This window comes from Sorex fumeus, unplaced genomic scaffold (assembly GCF_029834395.1).
Source record: "Sorex fumeus unplaced genomic scaffold, SorFum_2.1 ptg000010l, whole genome shotgun sequence".
NCBI lineage: Eukaryota > Metazoa > Chordata > Mammalia > Eulipotyphla > Soricidae > Sorex > Sorex fumeus.
In genome coordinates, this window is record NW_026606067.1 from 1,950,429 (window position 1) to 1,957,149 (window position 6,721).

Consider the following 6,721-nt stretch of genomic DNA (forward strand, 5'->3'; position numbering starts at 1 on the left):
CAGACTCAAACATACAACACTCACCTACACAGATTCACACTCTCACACATATAGACATACATGCTCGCAGACTCACACATCTACACACTCACACACTGACATACACAGACTCACTTCTCACATATCCGCTCACATACACACATACACACACATGTTCCCACAGACTTGCTCAGGTGTACACATTCATATTCTCACACCCCTACTTATATGTACACACTCACGTTCTCTCCCCCACATTCACACGTACCATCCATACGTGCACACATACACACACACTATCACTAAGTGTTCTGCGTGTGCCTCTGTGACCGGCCTGGCGTGGGCAGCTCTGGGTGGCAGGACTCTGGGGAGCCTCCCCTGCACACAGGGCCCTGGGCCGCACCAGTGGCGCGTCCCCCGTGTCTAGGTGCCCGCTGCCTTCACCAGCCATGGCTTGAGTCTCCAGTGCTCCCTGCGCCCCCGGCTGGGCCGGCACCCCTGCAGGGGGCGCTGTCGGGACAGCGCCAGCTCCATGGAGGGAGGAGCCTCGCCCAGCAGCTCTGCTGTGCTGGGTGGAAGGTGGACTGGCCCGGCCAGCCTGGCAGCTGACTCACCGGCTTCCAGCCGCCAGCCCTGCCTGGGAGCACGGGAAGGAGCTGCCGGAGAATCACTGGCGTCAGCAGAGCAGGAAGGTGGGGACAGGCCAAGCTCCCCCTTCCTTCAGCTGAGAGGAAACTGGAGGGGCTCACCAGGCTCCGTCTGCCGATGGGGGTTCTGCCTCTCTACAGAGGTACCCGTTTGTGGCTCCCGGCCTGCTTCCCCGGAATAGTGGCTCCCAAAAGGGGGCCCGTCCACACCCGAAAATCCTGTTTGTGAATACCAACAAGTGCTGGCTGAGTTCCAGCTGCAGAGTTTTTTTTTTTTGGTGTGTGTGTGTGTGTGTGTGTGTAAGTGTGTGTGTGTTGTGTTTGATGTGTGCATGTGTGTGTAACATATGTGTGTATGTAACATATGTAACGTGTGTGTGGGTGTAGTATGAATGTGAGTGTGATGTGTGAGTGAGTGTGTGGTATTAGTGTGTGTAGCATATGTGTGTATGAGTATGTTGTGTGGGGTGTGTGATGTGTGTGTATGTATGTGGTGTGCATGTGTGTGTGAGTGTGAGTGTATGTGTTGTGTATGAAGTGTGTACATGTGTGTGTGAGTGTGTGTGTGTTGTGTGTGATGTGTGTATGTGTGTGGTGTGTGTGGGTGTGGCATGTGAGCATGTGTGAGCAGGATCCTCACGAGCCTGGTGGCCCTGCAGTCACAGGCCTGGCACTAGCTCTGCCACTCCAGGTGCCCGTGGTTTCCTGACTTGGATGCCCTGACTTGGAGCTCCCAGCCCAGGCCCCTGGGGGACAAGCAGCTTTGTCTCTTCCCCCGAGGAAGCTCAGGGGCTCTGGGGTTCAGAAGGGCTGTCCTGGGGCCTGGCACACCTCCTCCACAGCCGCAAGGGTGGCGACCAAGCAAGCCATGAGGAACTCAGACTGCGTAGTGGTCCTGAGATGCACCTGAGGGGGTCTTTGGGGGAACTCGGGGCGTAGGACCCTCGAGGGTTGAGAGTGGAGGGAGGCCTAGACGACTTTGGGGACCCATTTGGGAACCCACTCTCATGGGAGGGCCTATGAGTCAACACCAGCAGGATTTTCAATTCCCTTTCCCAGCAGATCCTGAGTCCTCAGCAATCTCATTTCCACGCGGTTTCCTGGCTTTCCCGAATCATCTGCCATTCCATTTGCAGTTAACCAGCACCCGCCCCGACCTCTTTTTTTTGTAAGTGGTGCCGGGGATCCAACCTAGGGCCTCATACACGCCGGCCGGTGTCCTGCGCTGGGCCCAGCCCCACGCCCACTTTCAGCCCTTTTCCTCTGCCTGCTGGGGCCCAACTCTGGAATGGACACGGTGCTGCTGGCGAGAAAGGATCCGAAGAGAGTCAGGGACACCCACATTCCTCAGGGAGTAGGTGGGGTGCGGGACAAGTCGAGACCCGACCAGGGCCTCCACACAGGTGCCAGTGGGTGGGTCTCGTGTGTGGCCTCCAAGGACAGACAGGGCTTGGACAGGCAGAGCCCGGCCTGGACACCCGGGGCAGGGGAAACAAAGCTGTGATAGTGCGACTAAATAAATGGGTGCCTTGTCTTTGGGGAGATGCCTTGGGGGGGGGTGGGGCACGGGGAGGGCGGGAGTGGACAGAACATATGGAGAGGGTGGACTGCGGCCTGCCTGGGAGAGCCTTGGGTGGTGGCTGTGGAATTATGGGAGGTAGCAGCTGTGTTCAGGCCTGGGAAGGCCAGAGTGGGCCTTGTCTTGGGTGATGCTCCCACTGAGGGGGCCTTATGGTGTCTGGGAGGCCCACTAGGGGGCGCTAGCTCCAGCAGTGGCCAAAGCCAGGTTCCACAAGGCTGTGGCCAGGTTCTACGAGGCCGTGGGCAGGGAGGCCAGGAGATGTTTTCAGACTCTGGTAGCTTGGACAGAAAAGGAAAACTTGAAGCTGAAGCCAGAGGTCCTTGCTTGGGCAAAGAGGTGGATGGGAGCTTCCTGAACCTTCCCTTTTGTTTCTCAAAAGCAAACGCACCCTATCCATGTGGCAGGTTTTCAACTTTGGGGAGCAAAGCAGGGAAGGCCCAGGGAGCGCCAGGGGAGCTGGGGGAGTCTCTGAGAATGGGCACCCCGATCTGAAGGGGGCGGGTGAGCTTCCCCGGAGGAGCAGCGGAGATCAGCATAGTGTCTGACTTCCAAGCCAAGCCCTGGGCCCTTGCCTCTGCCTCCTTCCCAGCCGCCTGCCTTCCTGCTTCCAGCCCACACTCCCCTCTGAACCTTGGCAACTGTTCTCCGCCTGACTGGGAGATGCCGGGGAATGTCTGCAGTGCCTTCTGGCAGCCTCCACCCCACGCTGCCCTGCCTGTGAGCTCACCTCCTGCCAGGAGCTGGGCTCTGCTTGGTTCGGGCCCAGCAGGCCTGGAGGATGGAGTCAGCTCTCGCTCCACGCTCCACCAGTGTTTGGTTCTTGGGCTCTCTCGGAGGACCAGGGCCGTGCTTACTCTGGTCACTGGCATTGAGGAAATGGAAGTGAATCTAGGGAAGAAAAGTCTGGGACTAAAAGGAGAGAGAGAGAGAGAGAGAGAGAGAGAGAGAGAGAGAGAGAGAGAGAGAGAGAGAGAGAGAGAGAAGGAAAGTGCCTGTCATAGAGATAGACTGGGGCAGTGGGTAGCAGGAGGGAAACAGGGGACATTGGTGGTGGGAAATGTGCTCTGGTGGAAGGACAGGTGTTGGAATTTTGTATGACTGAAACCCAACCATGAACAGCCTTGTAGCTGTGCATCTCATGATGATTCAATAAAAAATAAAGCACTGTAGCACTGTCTTCCCGTTGTTCATCGATATGCTTGAGCGGGCAACAGTAATGTCTCAACAAATTGTGAGACTTGTTGTTACTGTGATTGGCATATCGAATACGTCAGGGGTAGCTTGCCAGGCTTTGCCAGGAGAGATACTTTCGGTAGCTTGCTGGGCTGTCTGAGAGGGGCGGAGGAACTGAACCCAGATCGACCGAGTGCAAGGCAAATACCTTACCCACTGTGCTATCACTCCAGCCCCCCCCCCCCACCAAAAAAAGCATTTAAAAAAATTATTAAAAGGTCTGGGACTTCCCTGAAACTCAACTTCCACATCGTGAAACTGAGAGAGAGTTCATGTATTTTGCTGGACCGCCACTGCCCCTTCGGGCAGCCCAGCTTTCTTGCCTCATTCCCCTGATGACTTAAAAAATTTTTTTTCTTTTTTTGGTGTTTGGGCTACAGCCAGTGATGTTCCTGGCTCTGAGCCCAGGAATCACTCCTGGTAGGCTTGGGGGACCATATAGGGTATCAGGGCTCAAACTTGGGTCAACTGCATGCAAGGCAAATGCTCTCCCCACTGTCCTATAGCTCCAGTCCCTTCCCTGAAGACTCTAGTTCCAGACTTCTATCACTTGCTCAGCACTAGTTTTGTTTTCACTCCTGCTCAAGCACATTCCTTTCGATTTTCAAGCCCCTGGACACCTTGAGCTCCGCTCCTCCAGTGGTTTTTATTCTTGGTCCCATCTTAGCTATTCACTCCCACATCAGCTCACCTTCAGACACCATAATTTCCATTTCAAGTAACATGCTCTGACTACACTTCTTTAAAAACATTTTTTTGGGGGGATAACACACCTACAATACTCAGGGCTTACTCCTGGCTCTGTGCTCAGGAACCACTCCTGGCGGGGCTCAGGGGACCATATGGCGTATCAGGGATTGAACCTAGGAGGGCTGCGTACAAGGCAAACACGCCCTCCTTGCTGTACTATGCCCCCAGGCCTCTGACTACCACTTCTAAAATCACAACCTGCTACACTGAGCACCTCAATTCTAATAATTCTTCGGGCACTGCAGTCCCTTCATTTGTGGCCACCTAGTTGTGACCAGCTCTCCCCCATTGCGTCCACGCCTTCCTTCCCCAGGGAAAAGCCTCTGCTTTAAAGTCCACAGTCACTCCCGAGGCTTCACCCCTTACACTCACCTCATTGTGCCCGCCTGGAAAATTCCATCCGTGCTTTCACGGTCCCCACACCCGCACCTGCATGAGAACCACAGGTGGGCGGAGAGGACGCCAAAGCCAGGTCAGTGCTGTTTAAACCCACCTTGCCAACCCCGAGAGGGCCCCCACACTGCCAGCATGCCCAAATGCCTGGCTCACTCTTTCATTCCCCTGCGTTCCTGGAAAGCTATTTCCTACCTCCCCAGCATCTCCCATGCTCCCTCTCATCCTCACTGCAAACAAGCATGTTTCTTATCTCACTGAGAACATGGGATCAAAACAAAAAACCCAAATGCTGACAAACGGGCTCCCTGGCCTCTGCCCACGTCCCAGCTGGAGAACGTGGATGGGTTTTGTTGACATGGTGCAAAGCTGTCTGGCCGCTGCACACAACCTGCTGACTTCTCCACCCCCAGCATCTCTCTCTCATACGTTTCAGCAACTCCCTCTCTGCTGGACACGTGTCCGCCCAGCTCTCTGGCTGAATAGCCTCTCCCGAGGTCATATCTGATGTCGGTGGGCCCCACATAAGGTGACTTATGTGAAGCAGGGAGGAGAAAGATGGTCACTTTCTCCCATCTGCCTCTGCCACTTAGGACCCAGGGTTACTGGGTTCTTGTCTCGCCTCGCAGAAAAGAATTTCAGGAGTAGAAAAACAGTGAAGTAAAATCAGATTTTATTTGGAGGTTTGAAGGGGAAGAGGAAGAGAAAGTGGGAGAGAGTGGAGAGTAATGTACTCAAGAGAGAACGATTTTCTCCAAGGGCGGACAGAGCGCCCACATACATCCCAGCATTAGACATGAAAGCATGAAAGTACACATCTCAAGAGGGGAGATGCGGATGACACATGTGCTCGGGCACCACATGTGCTTGGCGACATGGGCACAAGCAGCACATGGGCTCAGCAGCATATGCACGCCCTTCCTTTGCTCAAGGTGCCCCTACGTGGGGTTTCCACCTAGGTAAAAGTTGCCAAGGAGGTTACCAATGGGATTGGGAGTGGTGATGGTCTTCTTTGGAATTCCTTTCCTGGCCTTTTGTTTCTGTTGGAGCTTCTGCTGAAGGGGGGTTCAGCCTTCTCAGGGTCCATTGCTGGTGCCAGGTAAGGGTCTTAGCAGGCCTTAGTTCCTGTTTTCTGCAAGCTTTTGCAACTTCAGAGCTATTACTTCCCAGGAAATTTACTGCCATCATCACCTGGGGAGGGGGCCTTCCCTATCTGCCTGCCTGCCTACATCAATATCCACCTCTAGACACAACTCATTCCTCTCATCCTTTTCAGTAGAAAACTGAAAACTGTTCAAACTTGTCCTCTATTTCTTCTATATTCTCTTTTTCTTTTTTCTTTTCCTTTTTCGTTTCTGTTTTGGGGGCCACACCAGCAGTACTTAGAGGTTACTCCTGGCTCTGTGCTCAAGGATCATTACTGGAGGCCTCTGGGAACCATATAGGGTGCCAGGAATTGAACCTGGATTGACTGTGTGCAAGGCAAATGCCCTATTCACTCTACTTTTGCTCTGGGCCCTCTTCTATTTTCCTTAGATGCACTCATCAAGTTCCTGCTCCTCCCATATACCCTGTCAGGGCATCAGTGAGTCTCATGTCACATTTGATGGGCAGAATGTTTTATTCTCAGTTATGGTGGACTTAAATCACCTTTTCTCTAGAGCAAGATTTTGAACCTGTCATGAAATAATAGCTAAGAAGGTATAATGGAGTGGCCCAAAGTCATAGATTTTGAAGGCGTGTTGACACTCAGAAAAATAAACTTGTACTGGGCGACTTTTCTGTATTTATAGATTATTTGTTTGTTTAGGGGCCATACCCATAGATGCTTGGGGGTAACACCTGGCTCTGCACTCAGGAATTACTCCTGAAGGTGCTCAGGGGGTCCTATGGGATACTGGGATCGAACCTGGGTGAGCCAAATGCAAAGCAAATGTCCAGCCCACTGTACTATCTCTTTGTATGCCTCTAGATTTTTTTTTACCCCCAAACTGGTTGCATTTTGTGTCATGCAGACAGAAAAGCTCAAATAGAAATGCATACTTTTGTTGCATTAAAGAACAAGAGGTAAGAGTTTAAGGAAATCAGCAGAGGGGAAATGTTAGAAAGAAAGTTAGAGAGACAATCCTTCGCATCC